This window comes from Anas acuta, chromosome 6, assembly GCF_963932015.1.
Source record: "Anas acuta chromosome 6, bAnaAcu1.1, whole genome shotgun sequence".
NCBI lineage: Eukaryota > Metazoa > Chordata > Aves > Anseriformes > Anatidae > Anas > Anas acuta.
In genome coordinates, this window is record NC_088984.1 from 27,726,582 (window position 1) to 27,743,284 (window position 16,703).

At 46.2% G+C, this 16,703-nt stretch overlaps 1 protein-coding gene across 1 annotated transcript in view; it reads left to right on the forward strand.

Moving 5' to 3' along the window:
* Positions 1-1,117: 1,117 nt before the first annotated feature.
* The window catches only part of ALS2 (alsin Rho guanine nucleotide exchange factor ALS2), a 115,369-nt gene continuing 99,783 nt past the window's right edge, over positions 1,118-16,703 (forward strand). The window contains exon 1 of the mRNA XM_068686010.1: positions 1,118-1,240. The gene's annotated coding sequence lies outside the window, so the exon portion shown is untranslated. The remainder of the gene's footprint in view (positions 1,241-16,703) is intronic.

Genomic DNA, 16,703 nt, shown 5'->3' on the forward strand with positions numbered 1-16,703 from the left:
CACTTGTGACAGTAGGATATGTTTCGTAATGTATTCCTCCCTCTCAACCCACCTTGCATGGGAAACGGCAGCGGTAACAAAAAGCAGACTGTTCCCTCCTCATGAATATTAATTAGTAAACTCCCCCTGCTATTTTAAATCGAAGGCTGGTGCTAAAGCCCTTTTTTCCCCAACTCAAGCATCCCCCGAGGAAAACCCTGAAAGTCCTGGGAAAGCCGTGCACAGAGGCTGCCGTGACTAGAGGCCTTCTAGGCAGTGACATATAAAACTCTGAGGTCAGGGGGCACAGCAAGAGGAGGAATCAGCTTTGTTTCCGCTATAAGTTGCTGAAAGCTAAACCTTTATGGAACTTTTCTAGCTGCATTTTTGGCTATTTAGCTTTGAAAACAAAAGATTTATTTATTTTTTCCTATTCATCGCAGTTTTTGTCCTAAGTTGACAGCAGTGACATAAGAAGGACCCTCCCTGCTCCGAGCTGGGGCTATGCATGCTCCGTCGACCATCAGTGCTTTAGAACAAATATTATATGATCTTAAAGGGAACGGAGGAGAACAAAAAAAATGATTGCCCAGAGCCAATGTAAATACTCGTGACATGAATTCATTCTTCTAAGTAAGAAAATTAAAACTCTCCCTGGCAAGTAAAATACATTGGTCAGAGCTTGTGGAGTACTAGATGATGTCCAGAAACCCAGCTGTGTGTCTTCACAATCCACTCAGCTTCAGATCAAACCAGAGAAATATTCCCAAGGACAGGGGGTGATACGGCCGGAGGTTGGCTTGCCTCCTAGATAACCCTGAGCAGTGCTGAATAATTCTTTGAACTCAGAGCAATTTGCGACTGTGTTCAGAAATAACACACAGACTTGCCAAAATCTAAGAGTGTATCAGTAACCGAAGTGTATTTTTCCAGTGCCTGTAATGATAAGCTGATGCGAAGTTTTGTTGTTTTCTCTTTGGGGCAGTGTTAGCACTTGTGGTGTGCTAGAGGATTTCCCATGCCAAAGACGCAATTCGTGTTCTGAAGAGTGTGCAGTCAAGAATCATGTTTTAAAATCTTTGTCCTTTATCAAAGGATCTGGATAGACTTCAAAGAACATTTTTATCTGCGTCCACAGCTGGGAAAACTCAGGCAAGGAGGGACGACGTGGCTTCCCCAAGGTGATCTGCAAAGTTGGTGTCAGACCAGGAGTCTGTTTCCTGCCTGCTGTGTGGGTGCTGCGTCCCATCACGCTGGGAAGGTCAGTGCTGGCTGCTGGACGGACTGGATCTGGGGTATGGGTTGAATGGGGTGCTAGAGGTGGGGGACGGGACACGTTCAAGATGATCAGCCCAGTCTTGCTGGGAGCCCATGTTTCATGGTGATTAGTAGCTAGTGGTACAAAGCCCGTGGTAGAAGGGCAGAAAAGCTCATGGGAGAGGCTCTGGATGAGCATGGGCAATAAGCACACCTCAGTCCTTGGGATCTCCAGGACATTGCTAGGGTGGGAATATGGTGATTTTTGCTGTTTTGCTCACTCTGCACCTAAGAGTACACATTTGATCCAAATCAGCCATGAACACACAACTGAACTGCTGATATGTTTTTCCCTGAGTTATTCTGGCTGCAAAAGGAGACATTATATCTGATTCTCACAAAGACAGTGTCATGAATCAAAAGTAACAAATCCAGCATAAAGCTTGCGAGCACAAAGATAAGCCTTTGCAATTCTTTGAACATTTTAGAGCTTGAACAGTACAATCACATGAGGTCAGCATCTTAGGTTATGTGGCTGCAGTGTTTTTGTTTCAAAGCCCTAAAGCCAGGCATAGTTCCGTATGCTGGGGACAATTCTGAGTTACATAGCCAGCTGTGCTCAAAGGAAGAGATCTTCAGGCAGAACCTTTCCTTCGTACTTGCAAGATCTGGGTGGAGTGAATGGTTAACGCTGGCATGAAGCTACGTGTATTTCTGCAGCAAGGTCTCAGGTAAAATGCTTGGTAGATCACAGAAGGTTTGATGGGATTTATCAAGCTGCAGATGTCTTGTTCAGGACTTTTTAGAGGAGATGGCAGCAATACAGTTTTTCCAGGACACAAGAATCAGGAGCAGCTGTAACTAATAGCTGCAAGTATAGACATGAATCAGTCAATAGAGGTAGTTAACAGTTTCCTGGCTCCTTTAAATGCTTGCAACTGACATTTACTCTTCCTTTCACCCTTCTCTGGAGGAACTGAGCTACAGCTGGCTTGTACAGTTGGTGGTGAAAAAGATGGCAATAACATCAGTCAGTTTTAATGGAATTCCTTAGGTGTGTGTGGTGTAAGAATACAAATATTAGCTAAAAATCAGGTTACTCACTTCAGGTGGAAGTGTTTGGCTACAGATACGTGTTGAGTACTGTGTTGCATGATGACAAACAACCCCAAAAGAGATCAGAATTACTGTAAATTGAAAAAAGTTTGTTCTAACTGAAGGAACTGAAGGAATGCAGCAATTATCAGTTCAGGAAACTAGCCTCATGACAGTGTTTTGTAAAGATGTAAAATCAATCACATTAAATGGGAGGTCCAAGCCCAAACGGAGAAATGTATTTTGAAATGGACTTAACACTGGCAGAAATTGGGAGAGGTCAGAAACACATCTTAAGAACTGGCTGTTTCCTCTCAGCTGAACACCTTCCAGAGATCCTTTTACCTTCATGCCAGGAGGCCGTATTTATTCTACTAGTAGAGGCAGGTATTCGCTGCTGTGTTGTCTGTGGTATATTAACAGCAATGGAGAATTCCCAGCAGGCACACATGGCACCCTGGGGATCATGCAAAGTTGACTCCTGATCTCAAACTTGCCTTTTTTTTTCTGAAAGTGTTACCTAGCCCTGCTAAGCCAGCTGTACTCATCCACCATACTTTGCCTCCCCAGTCCTTGGGAAGAGAACAGCAGAGATGTTGAGACATAAGCTGTCAATACTATGGATGCAATACTCTTTTACCTGTATCAGTCAGCAGTTACTCCAGATTTCAGAGCAAAGGCTGGTCATGTTTTGAAGAGAGGGACTAGCTCTGTGCTGCTGCACCCATAGGCTGCACTGCTACTCGTGTGCATTGTGTCTGAGTAGTTTGCTGTTATACAAGTAGGAGCAGAATCTTTATTTCTACTTTTTCCCTGTTACTTCACCCATATGTCCTGGTGACTTCTGCACACCACATATTTATCTGTGACATCTCTTTCCCTATTGGTGTTTTCTCTTTACTTATCTAGAGATTTAAATACCTCCCAGTTGGTGATGTCTGGCAGAACAATGTATGCCACTGATAGTACAGTTTCTAGCCAGCTTGCCTTTCCCTTTCCTGTTTGACCTTTTAAATTTTGTTATTTCACAAATATTCAGTCTTGAAATTTTACACACTAACGAAACCTAAAAGAAAATTCTCCACTGGTAAAGTCGTCAACAAACTAGCCAAACCTTGAAAGGATATCATTCCACTTGAAAATGCACCCTCACAGATAATTGATAGCATAGCCATCTTTCAGACCAGATGGTTTCCTTTTGGATGCTTACACAGAATAAAGTCGGAGGAGCAAAGTAGCCCTTTTACCCTCAAAACAGAGCCTGTCATTGCTTTTTCGACTAAAATCACCATTCCAGAAGGGTATAAGCTAATGAAAAGAATCTTTGCATTTCACCTGATGATAATTAGCTGCATTGCAAGAGAAAAATAATTTCCGTGCATTGGTTGGTTCTTTCTCTAATATTTAGCATTGCAAGATACTAAATGTGGATGTGTGTGTGCATACACATCTATGCAATTAATATAAAGCAAGTATAATGTTACATTGCAATTTATACTTGCGTTCAGCTCATGCTCTTCTTCATGGAGATCCATAAAGGGGTAAAATCTAGAATGTCTTCATTAGAAATGAAGCCACTTACTGTGTGGAATTAACACAGTGTTTACAGTACTTCATAATCATGTCTAGTAGTTTGTCTAGCTTTCCATTTTGGGACCATGGTGCAGACTGTAGTAGTATAATATTACTTCACTTCAGTGTTGAGAACAGGAAGAAGCATGGCACCAGCCCTTCTTCATCTCGTGTGGAAAAGCTTTAAGTGCTGCACTGTTCAAAGGTACGTGGCATGCTGGCCATTTTCTGCTGCCGTGTGTTATACACTGCCCAAGCAGAGGTTCCCCCTCTGCTCTGGAAATGTAGCAGAACAGACGGGAATATCTTGGAGGATTGTTTGTGGCGTGGATTGCACTGGTTAGGGTAGAGGTGGTGAAAGAAAGCATCAGTTTTAAAATAAAGAGATTTTGGGGAGACAGAGAGGAATCACACACTTGGAAGTGTGAATGTAACCATGCACTTCAGCGGTTCTAGCAAAAAAAATCACTTTCTGAAATTATCTCTGTGTTACAGAGGGAAAACACCATGTATTTAATCAGTAGCAGCCTAACTACAAAGTGTCTCACATGTTACTTGTTTGTGCTTTTTTGTGGGCAACTGTAGTAATGGACTGTATTCCCCTGAATGGATGAGAATAGGGGATTGTGAGAGGAGGGAGAGGATATTTGGGCCAAACAGTAGGGGAAACACATGTCTTCTAAGGAGGCAATACTTGGGCATTCATCAGGGGGAATTATGATGGCTGTACAGTTCTCCTGCTTTTTGTCTGTCTTCCCTGTGAGCGTATAGAGTCACAGAATCATAGGGTCATTTAGGCTGGAAAAGACCTTCAAGATCATCAAGTCCAGCCATGTTTGGCAGAAGAGACTGCAGGACCAGCAGTGTGGGTTGTGCAGGTGTGGTAGGAAGGAAAAAACTTAAAGTTTGTGAAAGCAAAGCAGTGTAAGAGAGACTGGTCTGCTGTTCTGGCAAAACCGGCATTAATACAAAATTTGGGGGCTAATATACCTGCAGTCCATACTAGTTGGTTTTTTTTTTGTACATTCTTCTTTAAGTTCTACTACTCTTTTTGCCTCTAAGAAGTTGCTTCACCAGAACGAAGGAGTCGGATAGGTGATTCATGTAGCACTCATCACCATGTCCAGCCTGAGTAACGTTATCTGATTCCTGGAAGCCTTATCCTTCCCATCTCCACTTCTTGTTCCACCCTTGTCTTACACTGTGTTCGAGCTGGAAGCAGGCAAGGGCAGGGACCTTGCTGGGTCATGCTTTTTCAGTGTTTGTGCAAGAGAGCCCTAATCCTAATTTTCAAGCCTTTGGGAACAGCGTAAGTCAAAGCAGTTGTAACATAGATCTTGCTTGTGGAACGAGAGGAGTTTGTCCTCTGAAGAGGAGTGCTGTAAGCACACTGGTGCAGGCTCTTGCATGGCATAGTGTTTGTGGAGGGGCTGGACACTGCCCAGAGAGCCTGGCTACGCTGGCAGTTCCCTCCCTGGGTTCCCAACCAGGAATTCCCTCAGCACCAATAGCAGTGGTGGGGCTGAGGCTGGGAGAGCACCACAAGTAGGTGCCTTGGGAAACGATCAGCTGCCCCTCTGTGTTCCCCTCTGGGCCTTGGCATAGCCGGGCCTCGAGGAGGGCAGAGAGGAGAAGGTCAGGAGATGAAAGGATCTTTAGAGTAAAATCCTCTGCTGAGATGCAAGGCAGAATGACTTTGTCACTCAATTAGCCTGGACTTTCAAAGCAGAGAATGAAGTGTGTGATGCAGCAATGCAGCCCTTGTGAGCGCGGCGTGTGGGAGGCGGCGGCAGAGGGGCAGGAAGTGAAGAGGGTTTGTTCAGCAGCTGGCACAGCAGCTGGGTCCTGCCAGCTCCCATATGAGTTGCATCAGGACTGTTGGTGACCAGCTTCTTCACTGGCTGCGGCATTTGGCACTCTGCTGAGGCTGCTCTTCTTCCCGGTGCGAGGTGCATCGGCAGACACGTGCCCTGAGGAAGAAAAGAGCCTGGGACCAGCACAGAGCTGGTCTGTGCAAAAGGTTTTAAGGCCTGCTCATACTAAGAGATTAACGCATCAGTTAGCGGCTTCTAAACTACAGAGTGGCAACACTGCTTTGGGAAGCCAAATAGCCTTGAATTATATGGTTAAATCCCTATTAGCTGCTCTGTACTTACTGAATGCTCTGGCTTGAAGGCTGAGCCGTTTCACACACCCTTCTGTCCAGCTCAGTGAGCACCAGCCAAACTCTCGTCGTGAAGTGTGAAACTCAGAACCAGGTGAGAGGAAGTAGCTCCTGATGGAATTCAAGGCCTCTGTAGCTGTGCAGAATGGATGGAAATAGAAGTGAGCGTCTTCTTGCAGGCTGCTCAGTCCTCCTGGCTCAAAAGTACTCAGATACCAGCTGGATATGTAGCTGATCTGTCAGTGTAACACATGTTTTTCGGTGCTGTATGAACATTGCAAATGTGCACGGTGGCTGGGATTATCAAGTCGCAGGAATTAAGGCACTTGTAATGGGCTGGTGCCTAAATTCTGGAGACTGCCAGGAAAGGCAGGCACAGACAATGTTCTGAGAATGCTCTGAGGAAGGAGCTCCATGTCCTAAATGGAAGCTGATAGATTTTACAGGGAAGGTGTCTGTTTAAAGCATTTTCCTGAATCCTAGTGTCATTTAATGGTTTTGGGATGATCTGTAAACCACACCTTATGACAGCTAGGTCCAAAAGAGCTGTTCTGGGAATCCAGGAATGGTTGGATTTCATAGAGCTGATACAGCCTGTTTCCTTTTATGCTTTGTGTCCTTCTTTTCTCGTCAGCCCCACAGAACCTCTTGCCAGTGTCAAGCACTATTAGATCAACGGCTGTAGTGCACCACTTAAAGATTTCTTGTCCAAAAGTGGAGATCTGACTGAATTTCCAACTCTCTGTGCTGTAGGGAAGCTGGAGCATGGCTGAGCATTTGTTCCTGTGCTTCTTCAGCTCAAGCAAAGAGCATTGCATTTAATTCTCTGTGACCTGAGTGACTTGGAGCATCCAAACTATTCCACTCCAGCCTTCCAACCCCAAGAAGCTGTATTGCATGCATTGTTTGAACCCAGACTCTGGTACCAGGCACTTCTTTTGGCAGGGAAATCAGAGAGTAGGGTACTGAGGCATTCTGCACCTTCCTGACAGCCTGCCTTGGGAAGCAAGTACCCAGACTGCTCCATGGTGTGGTGTATAACCAAGACAATGTGGCTATAGCCAGTGTCCTGAAAGGATGCTCAAAACCAACCATTTCGGGTGGGATAGCTTGATAATAACACCCTACTCATCTTCAGTGCCTTCAGTACCAAGTACAAGTGCTTCTGTAAGTGATGTTGCCTGGCAGAGGGAATCGCACGCGCTGTAGCTTCCTGACAGCTGGAAGTCCGCAGTCCGAGCAACTCACTTGTGAGTAATCATTGTGGAAAGCAAGCTTTGCCTATTTTATCTTTTGTTAAGCTTTCCTGCAGCCCAGTTGCTGTCAGAACACCACTATCAGCCCAGCATCCATCAGAAAGTGGGAACCTGTGTTGTTAGAAGGGAAAAAGAGCATCAGCTCTATTCAGGAAGGGAGAACTGGTACCAATTTACAGTTTACTGTCAAAGGGCCTGACGAGTATCTCACTGAAACTGATGGAACAACTGGTATTGATTGCATCGAGTTCAGCTTGAGCACAAAACTCAGAGAGCACTTTGCAGCATCTAATGATGGCTTCCGACATAACCGCCTTGGAAACCTGAGCTGCCTTCCTTCCAGCCCATTCTGGTCCAGGTTGGCCTGTGTTTCTTTGTTCACTAAATCTCTTGTTGACTAAACCTTCTGGGACAAACACGTAACTGGTGCTTAAATCCCCAGACAAAGGCAAGCACAGATGCCTTTTCTGCTTTGAAATATCCAAGGTCTTTCTCTGCATAGCAAGAATCTGTGCCCTGAATGGACTCAGGGAGGGCAGAAAGGAACTTGCTGTCTGCGAGGCCTGGTTAATATGCCTCTGACTGGCCGCCTTTGTGCCTTCTCTTTAGCTCCCTGTGAATGAGAATGGCCTGCTGGCAGGTAGCCTGAGGGCTAGATACGGCTTGCTGTGAAAGGATGAGCTGGGTAACAGGAGCAGGAATAAAAGTAGGGAGCAGCAGATGAGAAGAAGGGAGCCCTTCTCCTTGATGAGCACTTCACTACTGAGACTACATCTGTGCGTAGTGTAGCCTTCTCTCTTTTTGTCTGCCGCAGCTCCCTACAGCACCTGTTAGCCTTCGCATTGTTTTCCACCTTCTTAAAAGTTGCTCAGTGCTGTTTGGGAGCCAGCCTTGCTTTGCTGAGTATTTTCTCAGCTCCATCAGCACCCCAAGGCTGAACCGCAGGTTCTGTATCTGACAGCAGGGGTTTTATGTGCCACGTGGCAGTGGCATTGGTGGGACCCCAAACCTTGGTACATGTTGCTGATGTATTTTCTAGTTTGGGGAGATCCCAGTTGTTTCATTTACAAGGCACACACAGTGTGGGCAGACCTTTCTGCACTGCTGTTTGCTGCCAGACTTTTTTTAGATACTAGCCACAAATTTGAGGAGCTAAAATTTGTTGCAGTGTCAAAGTTAGATGTTATAAATCAGAAATAGCCTACTGCAAGGGTGCTCTGCTTCAGCACAGCAAGTAGCCTGCTTCCAGCTCCTAGAATTTGCTTCATAAACCTAGTCACTACAGCCAATTCCTTTTATTTGCTAGCTTAAAGGTTGGACCAGGTGAGGTATTTTCCAACCTAAATGACTCCATGATCTTGTGATTTCTTTGTGTAATTTTAGTGTGAAGGCAAAAGTGAACTTACAGAGGCTCAGACTGGTCTGCAAGATACCTACTTGGTTTTCCAGGTGGATTCTAAATATATTTGGAGGCTTCTCTTCTGTCTCACTCAGAAGCCATTAAGCTTAAGGAGTGTATTCAGCAGCTGACAATGGTACTGAGATTTAGAAATCATAATGGGAGAAGAAATAGCCCGCCAAGATGATGTAGCTCATGTGAAGGTAACAGGGAGAAACACCCAATGATCATTCAGCGTTAAGCATGAAAGCCTAGAATGTGTTCAGGCTGATTTTGAACGAAGGAAATAAAAAAAAAAAAAAAAAAAAGAATAAGCATTCATTGAGGAATAAAAAAAGAGGAAACAGGAACTAGATGCCCTCTGGCTCCCCATGGGTGCTGTGAGGGGAAGCACAGTGAGCTGTGCCTGTGCTGGGATGTCAGAGCTGGGGCAGCGGGAGCAGTGGGCTACGTCTGTCGTTGCTGTTCATTACCTGACTGATGGAGAATCGAGGCTGTGCGTCCTCCAGTTGGTGCCATAGGGGCTTGCACTTGTAGCATGCGTAGGAACTGGCAGGTGATATATTTCCTGCAGCAAAATATCAGGATCTCAGTCCTCTGGTAGCTCACACGAGGCTTGTTCTCTGCTGGGAGCTCTGAGTGCTGCAGAGGGTGCCAGGGCTGGGCCCCAGCTCTCTGCTTCCAGCCCCATGTCTGTAGCGAGAGGGCTGCGTGGAGAAAGTGTTGTTAGAAAGCCCATGGTCCTTCTTGGCTGTTGCTGCTGTGTTTTCAGTCTGGGGGGAGGTCTCAGGCATTTCATTTGCAAGAAGCATTTCAGTGAGAATTTTCTGCACTAATTGCCATGCTCTTTGCTGCCAGAGATGCAGGCTTTAGTACTTGGTGCACTTGAAAAGTGGTGGAGGGTGACAGGGTTTTAAGATTTAATCTTCAGCGAGTGTCTCTTTCATTGGGGGTAGGTGAAATGTTACTATCATCTGTTCAAAGGTGGAGTGACAGTTTTGTACTAGCACCCAGCTAACTGCATCTCAGAAAAATGCTGATACAGTCGCATGTGAGAACTGGATGAGATGAGACACATTTCGCTGAGTTTCTGCAGCGCGCGGTGGAAGCTGCTGGTATTTGATGAGCAGTAACAAGCTGCCCTACTGTGAAACCCCACCAGTGCCAAGTGTTTGTGCCAAGTCTGCTGAGCAGCCAGCGTGCTGAAGAGGCAGTCGTGTTTAGCACAATGAGATCCGGGGACACGGATCTGTTGCAGTGTTAATTCCTGATTATCGTTGCTGCTGAGGAGAATTTCTCCAGTTTGACAGAGGCAGAAAAGTGCCCTCCTGAAAAGAGGAATGACGAACAGCAGGTGTTTGTGCGTGAGCTGGTGCCATCCGTCAGACCTCAGGCTCCACATGCCTTGGGTGTGCAGATGCAGGGTGCTAGGTTAGCCTAACCTCAGTGTTGCAACTACAAATCCCCCTCCAATCCCCCTCGCCCTCAGTAGCTTTATTATTGATGAAGGCTTGCAGAGAGCGCCTTCAAGATGCATTACCTTAAGTCGTGGTTTGCCTTGCCTCCTTGCACCTCTTCCTCCTGCATCCTCTGCAGCTTCTCTGCTCTCTGTGGTGCTTCAGCCTTGCGCGGACACGGTGCAGCTCTGGGAGCCCAGCACCTCTGTGCCCAACCCTCAGCAAGGGGCTCGGGGATCACCTCTGTGTCCTGGCATAGCTTTGCACGTGGGCACTGCTCGTTCCTTGTACAGGCTGGGGGGACCTGCACAGGTGGGCACCACAGGGTCGCAGACAGCTGCAGGACTGCAGATGATTCACAGGAGTACGATCAGGGTGTCTTTCTGGTGTAGTATGGGGACTGATTGCAAAGCACCAAACGTTTTTCCATTTGGCAATTTGAGAGAGCAGGTTTCTTGCACTGGCTTGTCTTTGGGTCCCTCTGGGGTGGAATGGGGAGATACCTGCTTCCTAACTTCTCAGACTGAGCTTTTGAACATCTCCCAGCTCCTTGTATCCTTCTGTGATGTCCTTGTACGTACACTGTTTCCCAATCTCCCCCTCTTTCCCTCCCTTATCAGGGTTATTCAGCCCCCTCTGCTTCCCTCTGTCAGTGCTCCATGTGTTCTCATGCTGCACACAAAAAGGCTCGGTTGGTTTCCAGATTCTCCCATTCCAAAGCTATCTCTGTGGCCAGAAGACAGTGACAGACCTTGTTGAAACTGTTGAGCCAGGAACTGGATGCCAGGGCCCTGTTGTCCCTTTCAGTGTTGCAAAAACATCTGTACAGCTCTGTATTCCCCCAGCAGTCAGGGGCCCTTCACTGCAAGCCCTGGAAGAGCAAATTGACAAACACCTGAGCTAGAAACAGACCTTCCCTGCAAGGAGGCTGGCTACAGTGTTAGAGGAGAGGGAAATTGAGAGTCATTAAATAGGAAGGGACCAACTCATCACGTGCCCTGGACTTTTTAAGCAAACACAGCAGGAGAAAAGAGTAACTGTGCCTCCCCTTCCCCCACACAAATAACTGGAGTCCTTATTTCAGCAAGTGTTGCACAGCACACAGCTACGTGACTCATTTTCATTTTACAAGGCTTCTTGGTTTTAACTGTGACAAAATTCAACGCCTGTAAATTTGAATTTTTATTGTCACCTTCAGAAAACGGCACACCTCTTCCTTCGGCTGTCGGTGGCCTCAGACTTCAGAACTTCCCTCACTAGGGCACATTAGAAGATTTAAGAGATGGTCGAACAGTTTCCAGATTCCCCAGTGATTCCCCAGTCTGTGCAGCCCACGAACTTTAACAGTGCAGGTACAAGGAATATGTTTTGCTATAGCAACTTCTTGTGTCCCGAGCATTGTTAGAAAGGCAGAGGGTGCCTGCTCTGATGCTTTTGTGAACACTTCTGCAAAGCAGACTTACCCTCAGTGTACTGTCTTGACGTGGGCCTTCTCAAGGGGGAGTGGAGTACTCCTCCTCTGGGTCTGGCTGATCCTTTTCTGACCAACAGTTCTCTGTCCTTCAGCTCTGATGTGGCTTTACCTTTCCCTAAACTGTAGGTGACCTTGTTTTAGTGTATATATAGAGGCCCACCCCCACTCCCCCATTCATACCCCAGAGAATCTGGTTTTCTTTACGGCATCTCAAGCCCTTTGTGCGTATGAGTTATGCACTCTTGAAACCCAGCCTTAGACACTGAAGTCTGAGCTGGCCCATCCTTGTGAGACCAAACCCCTCGTATCTCAGCTGGACACACAGCTCAGCCCTAGAGAGCCAAGGCCAGAAGCAGCTAACAGGCATGGGATGCGGGAGCTCCCTGTGAACTCCTGCTGCTCACTAGTCAGGGATTGTGCCAGGGCAGGCTGTGAGGTCCAGGGTAGCTCAGTACTGCCAAGTCTGCCTTGCTTCATTCAGCAGCAAGGGATTTTTCCAGCCCTGTGGTCCCCATGCCAACACAGCCCCGGTGTCAGAGCAACAGCATGAAACCCCCAAAACGCCCAACAAGAGCATCATCTTCCCTCTGCTGTCCCTTGCACTTGCTGTAGGAGACTGTCTGCAGAACAGCAGCTTTGTCTGCCCTACAGGATGACAGTCTGGCCCCTGGCTCGCTTCTGAAGTGCCAGGAGAGGGGCAGCTGGCCCTGGCCATGGTGCAGCAGCTGCTAGAGCATCTGCCACGAGACCTCACCTGATTAGAAGTGCTTATCTGCTGCAAAACTTCAGGAAAGCTGCCTGGATCTGCAGTGAAATCCATCATTTTCTGACACTTAGTTTGTGCAATGAAAACCATCACCATCAGGGTACCAGTGAATTTGAGCTGGAAGCTTTCCATTTGTTCTATCATTTTAAGGGGCTACTATTCAATTCGTAACAGGTGTGGGTGAAACCAGATGTTGGGATCAGCCCTCCAAGAAGGAAATCCAGCTCTGCAGCCCTTACCCAGAGAAGTCTCTCAGTGACTGAGCATTTTCTGATGACCTACTTGTCCTTCCTACTCTCTAGACACAAAAACAGTTTCAAATAAGTCAGTGGATTATTTTTTAGTTAGGTGTTGTAGCAAGCTAACAGGAGGTAGGCAAGCTATTATCCCACAGGAAAAAGTCACTTTAATCTTCTAGTACACAGTTGACTGTGCAAAAATAACAGAAATAAAAATAAAAATATTATTCTTCTGCTCAGATTATTCAGCCTGATTTGCATCAGGGCTAAGAACTCTGCTGGCACAGCTGAGGAGACAGTGAACTGTAACGTGGCTGAGGAGAAACAACAAGAGAGAGGGGCAGGAACTTCTTAATCCATATAATTGCCAAGCCAGCATATTATGTTAGTATGTCCTAACATCTCTAACTTGCTGGCCTCTTCAGATGTCTCCGATCACTCTGTGTGACAGCAGAGAGGGTCAGAAACTGGTTTTAGGAGATTTTCAACAAGCAAGATTCATAGAGGGAGTTTCTAAACTGTAGATCTCAATCAGTAATTCCTAGGAACATGATGATGATGCTTAGCTTCAATGATTTCACCATATTTTTCTGTCACTGCAGAGGATTTAGTCTATTGAAGACCAGAAATACATTCAGGTAGATAAAACATATTTCTTATCCTCAGGAGCTTGCAGTGGGCTAAAGCCAAGCTAGCCATGGGTGGGAGTTACTCTAAGTAACAGAATTGTGAATCTGTCTTTAATTTTATTAAAGGGGATCCTTTTCTGTGACAGATAGTTAAAGAAAAAACCTCAGTGCAATCCAAAGAGCTGAGGGTGTTTTTGATTGCTGTTGGCTGCTCGAGTGCAGCAGAGTAACCAGCTTCTGGTGGGCATTTTAGAGACAGACCCTCTGGAGATTGAGGGAAAAGGACCAAAAATCCTTACGTATATGGAAGGGGGAGCAGAGAAGCCTCTAGTGAGGCATCAAGCCTCTCACCCCAGCAGAAGTTACTGCATTGGGGTGTTTGGCACTGGACCCTATGGAGGCTGCCCAGCATCAGCACTGCCAGTGCTATTTGTGGGGTCCTCTGCCCCGGGCGCCATCCCTGGCTCTCCCTCAGTATGGACGAGCTCAGTGCAAGGGAGAGAAGGTTGCTGTGGTGAAGCGTGTGCAGGTGTCACACTAGTAGGTATCATTTTTCTTCTCTGAAATTAAATGTACACCGTTGACTTCAATACGAGCAGTTTTCCCAGCACCAGAAACATCTGCTAGTTTTTTTCTCCATCTCCCCTGCCTCCCTTATTCACTATTTTCCCTTCAGAGTCCTCCTATTAATAAAGGAATAAAAATTCATCACCGCAGCTGTCTCACTGTTGCTCTGCTGCTCTGTGCTTAATATTCAAGCTGGAAAGCCAGTGATTTTTTTAATTTAGAAACAGGAGAAAGATGACTTACACTGCAGATTTGGTGCAGCTTCTCAGCTCTGCCGACACTCCTCTCCTCCTGTGCTGGGAGAAAACTGTCTCAGCTTTCACAGTGGTAATTTCTGCTCCTAATACCGAGTCCTGAAGGCTCAGCTCCTGAAGTTGTTACCAAATCATGAAACACCTGCTGGAGATTTCTCAGAGATTTGGTTGCATGGGTGAAAGGGAAAGAGGGAAGAAAGACTATGGTAAGTAAATAATGTCCTGGGTGTGAGAAGTGAGAGAATTTTCATTTCCTTCCCATCAAATCATATTTGTTTTGCCTTAGAGGCTGGCTCTGGCACTGTCTTGTTTCCCTGAGTTTTTTTTGGTGCCCAAATGTCATTAAAACTGGGAACAGAGGGCAGAAAATTTACATCGAAATCTCAGCATCACACCTTGGTTCAGCCACATAAATACCATCACACTTCTGTGGTGGTTTCTCTGCAGCAGCAGCAGTCCCGAGCTGTAGCAGTGGGCAGGAAGGTGGCAGTGGTATTGCGGCTGTGTCCACCTCGGGATCTGGATTGTGTCCCTAGGTCAACCACAACTCAGTTTCCTTCAAAGAAGGATTACATTGCTCTGTGTCTCAGGGCATTGAAGATAAGTCCCTGTAATAATTTCTTGTTGCTAGTATGATAATTTTTGGTAGAAACACCAAGCAGAACCATTTAAGCTGAAGCACATTGCTGCATGTTCAAGGAGTCCCTCAGCGTGTGTGGAGGAGCCCATGCTACCACGTTAGGTTGGCACAGTGCTGTAAGAATTGCTGTGTTTTCCCTGCAGGACAAAAGGAACCTGGCAGCAGGGGTACAGGAGACAAGTGTGCCACTCTGGTGTCACTTGGTTTGGAGGAAACGAAGCCAGGATAGCCAGGGCATTGTGTCTTTAAAAATAATCCCCAAAAACGCGTGTGGAGGGGTTAAGTGAAGACCTACATTAGTCTTACCCTCTGGTGCCCTGCAGCTTTTAATTAATCAGGTCCAATTATTCAGCCTATATCCATTTGAATAGTGGATAATACTGGAAGGAATTTGCTTTCAATAGGATTTATGGCCCCCTTCCCTCAAGTCATTTTCAGATAAGAGATTATAAATGTTAGAAAGTCTGCGCAGATCGCTGTGATCCAAGCAGCAATAATTCATTGCTGTTAATGCTGCAGTGTATATATTCAGGGAACAAATTGGAAATCAGGAGGAGAGGAGACAGTTAGTCTTTTAATATGCAGGAAAATAATTGTTTATAATTATTCTGCCTTTAATTCAGAGAACAAACACAGCTGTTGTTTGAGGCTCTTAATCTGATTACAGAAGTGCTACCTTTCAGACCAGAGTGAGCCAAGGGGACAGGCAGTGCCCTGAGCCAGCAGACAGCACTTTTCTTTGGCACAGGAGACTCAGGTGAGAAAAGGACCGGACTTGTTTCCAGCTTGTGATTAGCCCCATGTGCTTCAGCTTGTTTCAAACACGCTACTTTCCACCTTGTAGTTAACGTATTCCCTGCTTGGCTCGTGCACCCAAGGTGGACTGGGAAGCGGTCAGCTGTGGTTTTGTGCTGCTGGGTGCCTGTTTCTGATGTGCTGGGAAAGTTCCAAAGTGTTTTTCTCACCTTGCCTCCACCTCCTTCCTCCTCTGTCACCTGCCAAAACATCACACTTGCTGGTGGCAGCGAGGGAGTCGAGGTAGCGTCCCTTCTTACGCAGCTGATGGTGGTGTCTGGAAGCTCCAGCCAAGCTCAGGGCCGTGTCGTGTGAGGGTTTGTGGGAACCAGCCCCACTACCTGAAAACCTCATGCTGTTGGGAGACAAAGCACTTTGGGAGGGAGCAAACATTGCTTCCCACCTTGCCCCAGGTCTCCTCTTCCATCCTGTCCTTGCAGAGGTGAGTGCATAAAAAGCTTTGACACCACAAAGGATCTGGGGGGCTGGGCCAGGATTTTCTAGCTCTTACAAACACGAGTTACTGAAGAATCATTTAAGAAGTGTAACTAACTGCCTTTGTGAAACGGGTGCTATTATACTCCTTTTTATTCTCATAATGGCAACATTATTGAGTGATCAGTTCAAATGAGCTTCAATCTATCATGTGCTAATGTAGTTAGATCCCATGGCGGCTGTCAGATCGGAGAGGATGGAAATACCCAAACTTTCATTTACCTGTCTAGGGAAGTTTGATGGGATTCAGACATTTATCCCCCATCCTCTGTAGTAGACAAAGTGGAACAAATGTTCTTGAGTGCTGGTGATAACTTGTAAGGAACAGAGGTGATGAGCAGAAAATAATGTGATGAAAAGAGACTACAGGGAACGAATAAGAGCATATGTCCTATTTTGCTGCAGGGGCCTTCTGTTTAAAGCAAACACTGGATTTTGGATGTAGTATTGTTCTACCTATGCAACTGTGGAGGGTTTTTTTTTCTTTCTTTCTTTGTTTTTTTTTTGTCTCTTTGCTTAGTCTTAAGCAGCAGAGATCTCTCAGGTTTCAGAGTCTCTCTGTAATTAGAAAGAACAGCTTAAATCCTGACTTCAAACGAGAAGCCACCAATCTGCTGTGTAAACAGAGAGCTTGAGAGAGTTCCCAGGAGGGTCTTTAAAATCTG